At 47.1% G+C, this 12,686-nt stretch overlaps 1 pseudogene; it reads left to right on the forward strand.

Moving 5' to 3' along the window:
* The first annotated feature begins 3,855 nt into the window (after window positions 1-3,855).
* Window positions 3,856-5,720, forward strand: LOC147224290 (uncharacterized; annotated as a pseudogene).
* Window positions 5,721-12,686: the final 6,966 nt, after the last annotated feature.

Here is a 12,686-nt window from a genome sequence, read left to right on the forward strand (position 1 = left end):
TATGGCAGACTGCAAACAGTTGAATTGGAAGAAAAACATCTGATACAACAACAAAAAACAAAATAACAAATATCACTTTAAGACCAGAATGACTGTAATATATTATTAGTGATCAATTTCATGTAGTACCTATGACAACCGGATATGAATCAATCTTTGAAAACTGGCATTGTTCTTTGTAAAATAATTTAGTGATTTTCACATATCCAGTTTTCACAATTGTAAAAAAAAAAGGAATGTGCCACAGATAGAACATTGGAGATCCTCATGGGTGAATCCAAGGCATTCCCAAGTCAGAGTGGATCAAATATTATTCCAGTTCGTTCCAGGTCAAAAATGGCCTTCTCCCGTTTCTACATGCCCGGAACACCTGTAACGAAAGGTATGCAGGAGGCATCCTTGTCAGAAGCTCAAACCATCTCAACCTAATCTTTTTAGTGGTAAGAAGCAAGGGCTATGGTCTGAGCACCCTCCTGATGTCTGAGCACCTCCTGTACCTGTCAGGCAAAACAAGAGCCCCACTTGCATGTCATGACTTAATCAGGAAGGATTTTACCAGGGGATGAGGCCCCCCACAGCAGCTGCCAGGATCACAGAGACGCACAAACTTTTCCATATCAGTAAATTGGTAATTCAAAAGAAGCAGTATTTTTACATCTATTAAGAAAAAAAAAAAAAAAATGCTGGATCTTAGATGGAAAGATGGATCTTAATGCTGGATCTTAATGTTGTTTATTGCATACATTGAAAGCATATTTGACTTGGAAACAAATTGGACTTCTAAAAGCAATGCTGAAAAGTTGGTTTAATTAGAATAAACAACATACATATAAACTGAGAATGAATGTATAGCGCCTCATTTTACTCAAATGAAAACAATGGTATAACAATGGTAATTTTGTTGTAAATGTAATTAGTTTCTGTAATAATGTATTTTAGAGAACAGCATTTTTATGATATATAAATATATATATGCACACGCCCTAATATATAGATATAATGCAGTCTTAGGGGGGCACAGGCCAGTGTCTCCCTGAGTCTTTCCCAAGACCCGAATAAATGCAGAGGGTTGCGTGAGAAAGGGCATCCGGCTGTGCCAAAAGCAAATATACGAACAAACCTAAAAATCTCATACCAGATCAGTCGGGGCTCGGGTTAAAAACAACAACCACCATTGGTACCAATAATCTACTGTGTGCCAATTGAAATTGGGCGAGAGGAACAAGGTGTGTTCGGAAGTAGAGAGAGTAGAGGAAAGGCAATAGTCTGGTAGTGAGAATTGGGTCTTTGAATCCTGGGATGATAACAGGAAAAGGTAGAGAGTATGTTGACATGATGCAGAGAGGGAAGGTGGATATACTATGTGTCAAGGAGACCAGGGTGCAGCTGCAGGAGGTGCTGCAGGAGTCCGAGCATTCATCTTTAAAACTGAACATTCCTGCAGACATTGCAGAGAAAGAATTTCTCCACAGGGATGAATAAAGTAAATACTCATTATCACTGAAAGGTAGCAAGGCTAGAAGTTTAGGAGACGGTTAAGCAGGTATCATGGTTTTTGCATTATTCTTAACATGAAGAATTACATTATCAAGATTAAATATTAGTCACACCAATAAAGTAAATCCTGAGAATAGGGTTTGTCTGTTTAGCAAGAAGAACTGCTTGGATAAAAGTCTTCACTCAGGGTTTGCCATTGTTTGTAGTTCAACTAGTGTCAGCATTCAGGCAGCAGCAGTGTCTTTTTTTATTGGTGCTTCATAGAAATTAGCCCTTAATTAATTTGACTTGACAAAGTTCACAAAATTCTCATCCCAACTTTATCTTTACAATGCTTGCTGAACATTGTTTGGTCCTCATAAGAAATACAACATGGTGATCACCTCAAAATGAGTTTTTTATCACCCTTTTGTTTTTATCATCAATAAGGAATTCTGCATCTCACCGTCACCGCAGTGATTTTGAGTTTGTTGGATGGTCATGAGGTCGATCAGGTTATATCCTCGGGCCACCCATATAGGGGGAATTCCAGTCCCACACCACTTGTTTGTGTTAAAGACCCAAAAATGGCACCTTTCAGCTCCATTTAGTGGATGCATAACGCAACCCGAGCATATTCTATGTGCCTTATATCGCGGTGCGCCTTATAGTGCGGAAAATACGGTACTTGGTTTTATGTGTGAGATAGAAAATAAAATTTTCTTTAGAGGACAGATAGTTGATCAAGCAACGGACATCTTGTTCATCAGGGCCAAGTACATGATATGACTTTGACATATCCCCTCCCCATGTGAGTTTCACATGCTCAGTACTTTTCCAGTGAGGACAAGATATTTCCTACATACATCCTAGACATTAGTTTAGATGATAAGCAAAGTTTCACACAGACGCAGCTTCAAAAAAAAAAAAAAATCCCATTACACTTGATATTTTCATAATTTGTTTTTTCATGCCTGAACCTGTAGAACTGGAACATTTATAAATGTTACATTTGAATTTCTTTCACACAGATAGAGAGATTAGGCTACAAACATAGCTATCATGGTAACCTTCAAGTTTATCTTATTTTTATACTTTCTTAACTTTCATTTTAGCATCTCGCTTTTTTCTTTTCTATTTTGATTGTTTCCTCTCTCCTGTGTTTGTTTACCGTATATATTTTCAGATTTTATGGGTCTGTTCTACCAGCCCTTGTTTCTTTCGCTCATCTCATTCCCTTTTCAGTAACTTTGCTTATGCTAATCCTAATTCATAGTTAATTATAGGCTGTGGTTCCAATGGTATGAGGTCATTATAGAGCTCCATTAAGTATTTACCGGGTACCACTTTTGTTCCAACTCTCTCCAGTACCTTAAGAATTTCACATTTTGTCATTCTCTTTTTCTTCTGCCATCTCTATGAATACAGAGTACTGCAATTAAAAATGAAAAAACAAACAAAAAAAAAAGTCAGTATTCGCCAGATTTCTGTTTGGTACTGTAGAATACATTTTCACATAAATGGGATTTTGTGTGTGTGTGTGAGAGAGAGAGAGAGACAGACAAACAGACAGACAGAGAGACAGAGAGAGAGAGACAGAGAGAGAGAGAGAGACTGGCAAAACAAAAATACATTAAAATACATTAACATGTTGATAAGGATTAAGTCAATGAACAGTATGTCTTTTAAGAGATCATTTAATTTCATTTACAAGTACAGTCTCTGTCATTTAATACTTCAGATTCCACCGTTCCAGTACGGGTATTTTTTAAAGAAATATAGTAGCCTAAATTAAACTGAATAAAAAGGGTAGGTCCACCTACAAAAATAAACAAATAAACAAATAAATAGATAGATTCAATATTTTTTCTGTATTTGTGGACAATAATAATTGGAGTTGCTGGTTCTGAGGAATGGGTGAATTGTATTTTGATATTAGTACTCCAGCTAAAAAAAATCAGTAATAAAATGAATTATGTCAAAGTACATTTTTCTTGAGGGTAAAATATGCATGATCTTATATAGTGCTTAATTCCAACAACAACCATAATATTGTACTCTCCTACAAAGATAACGTCAACCAAGAATGTGTAATACTACACCAAAGCCATGGCTGTTGAATATATAAATACACTTACATCACAATGTGGAATAACAATAACAGTCAAATGTCTGCTTGGATATTAGCCAAAAACATGTGATAATCTTGGGGGTTTACGTTCATGCATTCCCACTCCCTTCAATGAACTGTAGCCTCCAAACATTCCCTTACTTCAGCTTTGTCATCATTAACAAGTCTCAATTGTTTAATACAGCTGATTGTTCTTCATGCCCCATGAAATGCCCATGTCAAAATCTGAATTAATTACGTTGTGAATTTCGTCAGGAGCAATTTCATCCAGCTGGCACAAGGTGGAGATTGGCATCATCACTGGGTGTACCATCTCTGTGACGCTATTCTCCCTGGCCATGCATATGCTCACCAAAGTCTGCTGAGCCAGAGTGCAGAGGGCCCCTGATGAGCTCTGGACAACGACAGCCACCCATTAGGGCATTTATGGATGACCTAACAGTTACCATAGAATCAGTTCCGGGATGTCGGTGGATTCTGAAGGGGCTGGAGAAGATGATGGTGTGGGCCCGAATGAGCTTCAAACCTGCCAAATCTAGGTCAATGGTGCTCAGGAAAGGGAAGGTAAAAGACAAGTTCCGCTTCAACATTGCAGGTGCAGCTATCCCTACAATCTCAGAGAGGCCAGTCAAGAGTCTGGGCAAGATGTTTGACAGCTCTCTCAAAGATGTAGCATCCATAAAGACAGCTTGTGTTGAGTTTGATGTCTGGTTGAAGTCTGTGGACAAGTCCGGTCTACCTGGAAAATTCAAGGCTTGGGTCTACCAGCAAGGCATCCTCCCCAGGATCCTGTGGCCGCTCCTCATCTATGCCGTCCCACTCTCCACAGTAGAAACCCTGGAGACGAAAGTCAGTAGCCACCTCTGGAGATGGCTGGGATTACCAAAGAGCCTGAGCAGCATTGCTCTCTATGGGCGCAACAACAAACTGCAGCTGCCCTTCAAGTCCTCGGAGGAGGAGTTCAAGGTACCCAGAGCCAGAGAGGTGGTGCTGTACAGGGATTCCAGTGATCCGAAGGTGGCTAATGCTGGAATCCAGGTAACGACAGGCAGGAAGTGGAAGGCAGAAGAGGCTGTACAAACAGCTGAAGCGAGGCTGCGCCATAGGACTCTGGTGGGAGTCGTCACACAGGGCCGAGCTGGCCTAGGTTCCTTCCCAACCCCCCAAATGAACACCAGGGGGAAGGGGAGGAGGGCGCCTGGTCCAAGAGGAGGTGAGAGCAGCTGTGGAGGAATCAAGATCTTGCAAGGCAGTGGGTATGAGACAGCAGGAAGCCTGGACAAGATGGGAAAATGCGCTTGAGAGGAAAGTTACCTGGACGGAGATCTGGAAAGCTGAGCCCCATCGCATCAAATTTCTTGTCCAGGCAGAAAAGATGTGCTGCCCAGTCCATCGAACCTGCATACTCTGGGCACCTTAGAACACATCCAAAGCAGCTGCACCACAGCATTAGGAGAAGGGTGCTACCAATGGAGGCATGACCAAGTCCTGAAGACCATCGCTGAGGCACTCAGCACAGGGTTGGTTTGGGCAAAGCAGTTCCGCCCTGCCAAGAACCCCATTGGCTTTGTCAGGGCTGGGGAGCAGGCGGCCACAGCTAAAGGAACACCAGCAGGCATCCTGACATCTGCAAGAGACTGGCAGCTGCTACTGGACCTTGGAAAACAGCTTAAGTTCCCTAGCCATATTGCAACCACCACCCTCCGTCCTGACATTGTCCTTGTATCAGAGGCCACCAAGCAAGTGATAATGCTGGAGTTGACCGTCCCGTGGGAAGACCGCCTGGAAGAGGCTTTTGAGAGGAAGCTCTCCAAGTACACGGGACTGGTCAGGGAGTGCCAGCAAGCAGGATGGAGGGCAAAATGCCTTCCAGTGGAAGTGGGCTGCGGGAGATTTGCGGCCCGGTCCTATGCCAGCGCTCTGGGTTGTCTGGGCATTCTCGGGCAGCATAGGAGAAGAACCATCCACAATACCACCGAAGCGACAGAGAGGGCCTCAAGATGGCTGTGGCTCAAGAGAGGAGAGCCATGGAGTCATGGTAGCTAGCGTGCCAACTGGACACAAGCCGGGGTCTGATCAGCCCTGGCTGGGTCACCTGGATGAGGGTGTATGATGTTGAAAGACCCGAAACACCCAATGATCCCAGGAACATCACTGAGGATGTGTCCAGGTGCATTAGTGTATTTACACAGTGAGTTAGCAGAGAAGAGGTGGGATACTGAGAGGACTGAAGAGAACAGACAGGTGTACAGGGAGATTCAACGTAAGGTAAAGATAGAGGTAGTAAAGGCAAAACAAAGGGCCTACGATGACTTGTATGGTGGGTTGGATAGTTAGGAGGGTGAGAATGATCTATACAGAGAGATAAAGATGGAAAGAATATACAGGTCCGGGTGATTAAGGATAGAGAGGGAAATGTATCAACAGATGCTAGAAGAGTGATGGGAAGATGGAAAGAGTACTTTGAAGAGCTGATGGATGGGGAAAATGAAAGAGAGGCAAGGGTAGTAGAGGTGACTATTGTAGACCACAAAGTAGCACAAATCAGTAAAAGTGAAGTGAGGAAGGCATTGAGGAGGATGAAGAGTGGAAAAGCAGTTGGTCCTGATGATATACCCGTGGAGGTGTGGAAGTGTCTAGGAGAGGCAGTGGTAGATTTTTTGACTAGATTATTCAACAGGATCTTAGAGAGTGAGAAGATGCCTGAAGAATGAAGACAAAGTGTGATGGTGCCTATTTTTAAGAATAAAGGGGATGTGCAGAATTGCGGCAACTATGGAGGGATAAAGTTTATGAGCCATACAATGGAGTTATGGGAAAGAGTAGTGGAAACTAGACTGAAAGCAGAAGTCAGCATTTGTGAACTGCAGTATGGCTTTGTGCCTAGACAGATGACTACTGATGTAGTATTTGCGTTGAGAATGCTAATAGAGAAGTACAGAGAAGGCCAGAGAGAGCTGCATTGTGCTTTTGTAGACCTAGAAAAAGCATATGGCAGGATGCCAAGAGAGGAGCTCTGGTATTGTATGAGGAAGTCTGGAGTGGCAGAGAAGTATGTTAAACTGGTGCAGGACATGTTTGCTAGCTGTGAGACACTGGTACGGTGTGCTGTAGGGGTAACAGAGAAGTTCAAGATGGAGGTAGGACTCCATCAGGGATCAGCTCTGAGCCCCTTCTGGTTCGCAATAGTGATGGGCAGGCTGACAGATGAGGTATAACAGGAATTCCCATGGACCATGATGTTTGCAGATGACATTTTGATATGTAGTGAGAGCAGAAAACAGGTAGAGGAAAATCTAGAGAGGTGGAGATATGTTCTGGAAAGGAGAGGAATGAAAGTTAGTCGCAGCAAGACAGAGTATATGTGTGTGAATGAGAAGAACTCAGGTGGAATTGTGAGGTTACAAGGAGTGAAGATCAAGAAGCTGGAGGATTTCAGGTACTTGGGGTCAACAGTGCAGAGCAATGGAGAGTGTGGAAAAGAGGTGAAGAGACGGGTCCAAGCAGGTTGGAATGGGTGGCGAAAAGTGCCAGGGGTACTATGTGATAGAAGACTATCGGCCAGAATAAAAGGTAAGGTGTGCAAGACAGTGGTGAGACCAGCGATGCTGTATGGCCTAGAAACTGTTACATTAACCAAAAGACAGCTGACAGAACTAGAGGTTGCAGAGATGAAGATGTTGAGGTTCTCTTTGGGAGCAACCCAGATGGATAGGATCAGGAATAAGTCTATCAGAGGAACAGCATATGTTAGATGTTTTGGAGAGAAGGTCAGAGAAGCCAGTCTGAGATTGTTCGGTCATGTACAGAGGAGGGACAGTGAATATATTGGTAGACGGATGCTGGAATTGAAGCTGCCAGGCAAGAGGTCTCGAGGTAGACCAAAGAGAAGATTTATAGACGTAGTGAGAGAGGACATGAAGGCATTTGGTGTGAGAGAACACGGAGAATAGGGTTAGATGGAGAAAGTTGATTTGCTGTGGCGAACCCTGAAGGGAAAAGCCGAAAGAAGATGAAGACTCCTGGATATTAAGAAATGGAAATAAGAGAAAGGGCGAAGAGACACAGCACTTTGAGTTGCTATGTCTTCGCACATTTATCCAATTATGTGGTAAAAATTGATTTGTTGGGATCATTTTTAGAACAAATATCCCAATGTCAAATTGACAGTTACAGGACTGTCTCAGAAAATTAGGATATTGTGATAAAGTTCTTTATCTTCTGTAATGCAATTACACAAACAAAAATGTCATACATTCTGGATTCATTACAGAACAACTGAAATATTGCAAGCCTTTAATTTTTCTAATATTGCTGATAATGGCTTACATCTTAAGAAAACTAAAAAATCCTATCTCAAAATATTAGAATATCATGAAAAAGTAATTTTTGTTTTTTCAATTGCATTAAAAAAGATAAAGAACTTTATCACAATATTTTCTGAGACAGTCCTGTACTTATTTATGAGTACGGACATGTTAAATTGTAAAACAATACAATAACTGTGGGTGAAAACCTGTTGCACCCAGTCTAAAATTTGAAAGACGAACTTATTTATGTTTGACACTAAAAGTATTGCAACCCAACCAAACCTGCTGTCACGACTCATCGGATCCCCAGGCAGGTGGCACAGCAATCAAGGCAGTTATCCCCTGCACCTGGTGAACACGCCTCACCAGGAAACAATCCCATTAATTAGGCAAGAGTATATAAGGTGGACCCAAAGTTGCAGACATTGTCTGATCTCGTTGCTATGAGAAGTCTGCGTAGTCTTTTCCCTGATGTGTGTATGACCTCCCGGTCTATCCACTTATTAAACCACCTGCGATTCTACGAACCTGTGTCTGTCCTCTTGGGAACCAACCGTAACAGAAGATCAGACCTGGTATGGAGCCCACTAGCTCTTCCACGCCTCATCAGGTCATCCAGGCTGCCCCGATGGCTAGCCCGGCCACCTACTCTGGCGCACCAGAAAGTTGTAAGGGCTTTCTGTTACAATGCTCGCTGATGTTTGAGATGCAGCCCGCTCGGTTCCCCACGGAGAAGTCCAAGATCGCCTACGTCATCTCCCTCCTGTCGGGTAAGGCACTCCAGTGGACGGAAGCGATCTGGAATACCCCAGGCACTGTGACGGCGACAGCGCAGAACTTCATGGAGCACTTCCTAGAAGCCTTCAGCCTGCCCGATGGGGATTCCTCCCTCCAGGCTCGACTTTTCAACCTCCGCCAGGGGAAGGGGTCCATCGTGGAGTACGCCCTACAGTTCCGGATGCTAGCAGCCGCCAGTGGATGGAATGAGCCAGCCCTTCTGGCCAAGTTTCGACAAGGCCTGAACACCTCCCTGCGCCTCCACCTGGCGGCGTACGATGACGGCATGGGGTTGGAGAGGTTCATCCAGCTAGCCATCCGGGTATCGCACCGGAGAGAGGCCTGTTTCTCTGTCCCGGGAAGGTCTGCCACAGGGCCGTCCCGGAACCAGCCAGAGCAAGCTGGAGAGGCCATGGAGGTGGATGCCCTCCAATTAACCACAGAGAGACGCAGACGCATAGCCAACCGCCTCTGCCTCTACTGTGGAGATAAGGATCACCGGATATCACACTGCCCCACGAGACCTCCAACACCCCAGGTAGGCGCTGTGCTTTCTCCTAACGTCTACTTGACACCATTGACTATCCCAGCCCAGCTTCGTGTGTCTGACTCTACCCACCTGGTGCACGCCCTCCTGGACTCCGGCTCGGCAGGGAACTTCATCTCCGGTGCACTCTGCCGACGGCTACAAATTCCCCGGCTCCCATGTTCCCCCTCCTTCACCGTGCGATCAGTGATGGGAAAACCCCTATCTTCCAGGCAAGTCAACACACAAACCTCCTCCCTTCAGCTTAGCATTGGGGTTCTGCATGTGGAGAACATTTCGTTTCATGTCCTGGAGGAATCCCAGATAGATCTGGTGTTAGGCAGACCTTGGTTGAGGGCGCATGAGCCTACGGTTTCCTGGGCCACTGGGGAAATCCTGCGCTGGGGTGAGACTTGCAAGGAGCACTGTTTTCCCCAGCTCCCTCCAAGGAGAATAGTGCATCTCTATGCCACATCAGTAGAAAGCCCCAAGCAAGACCACCGGGCCCAGATCCCATCCCAGTATGCGGGTTTTCAGGACGTCTTCAGCTCCCAACGAGCCGCTGCGCTGCCTCCCCATCGTCCCTGGGACTGTGCGCTCGATCTACTTCCAGGCCAACCGCTACCGACCGGAAAGATCTACCCTCTCTCTCTCCCTGAACAGGCGGCCATGGAGACCTATATAGAGGAATCCCTGCGCCAGGGCTATATCCGACCGTCGAAATCCCCTGCGGCCTCGCCATTCTTCATCGCAAAGAAGGATGGAGGGTTGAGGCCCTGTGTGGACTACCGGATCCTGAACCAAGCCACTGTAAAATTCCGTTATCCTCTACCCTTGGTGCCAGCGGCTTTGGAGTCCCTCCGGGGGTCCAAAATATTCACCAAACTGGACCTCCGGAGCGCCTATAACCTGGTGCGCATTCGAAGAGGGGATGAGTGGAAAACTGCCTTCGTAACCCCCTCTGGTCACTGGGAGTACCGGGTCATGCCATATGGCCTAGCCAATGCCCCTTCCGTGTTCCAAGGCTTCATGAACGAGATTTTCAGAGACTTCCTCCAAAAATTTGTGGTCGTCTATATAGATGACCTCCTGATCTGTCCAGTCACATTCGCCATGTCACCCAGGTCCTCACCAGGCTTCGCGAACACCAACTGTTCCTCAAGGCAGAGAAATGCCTGTTCCACCAGACCACCGTCCAGTTCCTCGGCTACCACCTCCATCCACAGGGAGTGAGTATGGATGAAGAAAAGGTCAGTGCCGTCCACTCTTGGCCTCAACCCCAGACAATCAAGCAACTACAGAGGTTTCTGGGGTTCGCTAACTTCTACCGACGGTTCATAGAGAACTTCAGCCAACTGGCTACGCCCCTCACCTCCCTGTTACGCGGCAAACCAAAACGCCTGCATTGGAACCCAACCGCCACACGAGCCTTCCTGGAGCTCAAGAAGGCCTTCACGTCCGCCCCTCTGCTGCACCACCCGGACCCAGATCTTCCCTTCACAGTGGAGGTTGATGCTTCAACCACGGGGGTGGGAGCCGTCCTGTCCCAACCCCATGGAAAGCCAGCCCGACTCCAGCCCTGTGCTTTCTTTTCAAAGAGGATGAGTTCAGCAGAGAGCAATTATGATATCGGCAATAGAGAGCTCCTGGCCATCAAGCTGGCATTGGAAGAGTGGCGCCACTGGCTTGAGGGCGCAAAATACCCATTCACGGTGCTAACCGACCACAAGAACTTGCAGTACCTGCGCCAAGCCAAGAGGTTAAACCCCCGCCAAGCAAGATGGGCCCTCTTCTTCACCCGATTTCAGTTCCACATCCGATATCGCCCTGGCACTCTCAATGGGCGAGCCGACGCTCTGTCACGGATTCACTCTCCAGAAAACGCCCCAGAAGAACCGGAGAAAATCCTGCGTGACGGTGTGCTAGTAAACCCCATCCGGTGGAGCCCGGATGAAGAAATCCGGGAAGCATCAGTGTCCGACCCCGCACCACCCAACACTCCGGCCAATTGTACCTACGTACCACAAACCATCCGGGAATCTCTCCTCACCTCTGCACCAGGTACCGGGCATCCAGGAATGAGTGCGACTCAGAACATACTCCGAGACAAATATTGGTGGCCAGGAATGTCTAGAGACGTCCGAAGATATGTTAGCCAATGCCCCGACTGTGCCCGGGCGAAAACGCCTCGTCACCTACCAGCAGGGAAACTGGAACCCTTACCCATCCCAAATAGACCCTGGTCCCATCTCGGCATTGATTATGCCACAGACCTTCCCCCCTCCAAGGGATACACGAGCATCCTAGTGGTAGTGGATCGATTTTCTAAGGCATGCAAGTTGATCCCCATGAGAGGAGTCCCTACAGCATCAGAGACTGCAGAAGCCCTCTTCAACCAGGTCTTCCGGAACTTTGGACTGCCAGAGGACATCGTCTCTGATCGGGGACCCCAATTCATATCCAGGTTTTGGAGAGCCTTCCTTCGCCTGCTGGGGGTGACAGTGAGCTTGTCGTCTGGTTACCATCCCCAGACCAATGGACAAACAGAACGCAAGATCCAAGAGGTATGCCGCTACCTCCGAACGTACTGCCAGCAACACCCTGCAAATTGGAGTCAATTCCTTCCCTGGGCAGAATATGCTCAAAATTCCCTCCAGCAACCAACCACCGGGTTAACGCCATTCCAGTGCATGCTTGGCTACCAACCACCCATGTTTCCCTGGACAGGAGAATCCTCAGAAGTCCCAGCAGTCAATCAATGGTTCAGAGAGTGAGAGGGTGTGGGCCAGGGCCCACCGGCATTTGCAAGGGGCTCTACGCCGCCGCCGCTGTGCAAATGCTCACCGAGCCCAGGCCCCTGCCTATGTCGTGGGACAGAAAGTGTGGCTCTCGACATGGGACCTTCGCATGAAACACCCCTGCAAAAAACTCAGGCCAAAGTATATCGGGCCCTTCAGGATCTCCCACCAGATCAATCCGGTTACTTTTCGCCTTCAACTCCCGCCTGAATATAAAATTCACCCAGTATTTCATGTATCTCTGTTAAAACCGTGCTATTCCTCTGACTCTTCAGACGCTGCAGGCCCTGGGGTTGCTGTGCCACCTCCGCCACCTCCCCTCCTTGACGAGGGACCCATCTACGCAGTACACCAGATACTCCAATCTCGACGCCGCCGGGGTCAACTGGAGTACCTGGTCGACTGGGAGGGGTACGGGCCAGAGGAACGCTCCTGGGTCCACCGCAAGGACATCCTGGACCCAGGGCTGTGGGAGGAGTTCCATAGCACCCATCCAGATCAACCGGCTCCGCGTCCCCGTGGCCGTCCCCGTCGCCGTGCGCCCTCGTCCAAGGAGGAGGAGGCTGGAGGGGGGGGGTACTGTCACGACTCATCGGATCCCCAGGCAGGTGGCACAGCAATCAAGGCAGTTATCCCCTGCACCTGGTGAACACGCCTCACCAGGAAAC

This window comes from Fistularia commersonii, chromosome 18 (genome assembly GCF_037954325.1).
Source record: "Fistularia commersonii isolate RoL2024-O1a breed Wild chromosome 18, RoL_Fcom_v1.0, whole genome shotgun sequence".
Classification (NCBI taxonomy): domain Eukaryota; kingdom Metazoa; phylum Chordata; class Actinopteri; order Syngnathiformes; family Fistulariidae; genus Fistularia; species Fistularia commersonii.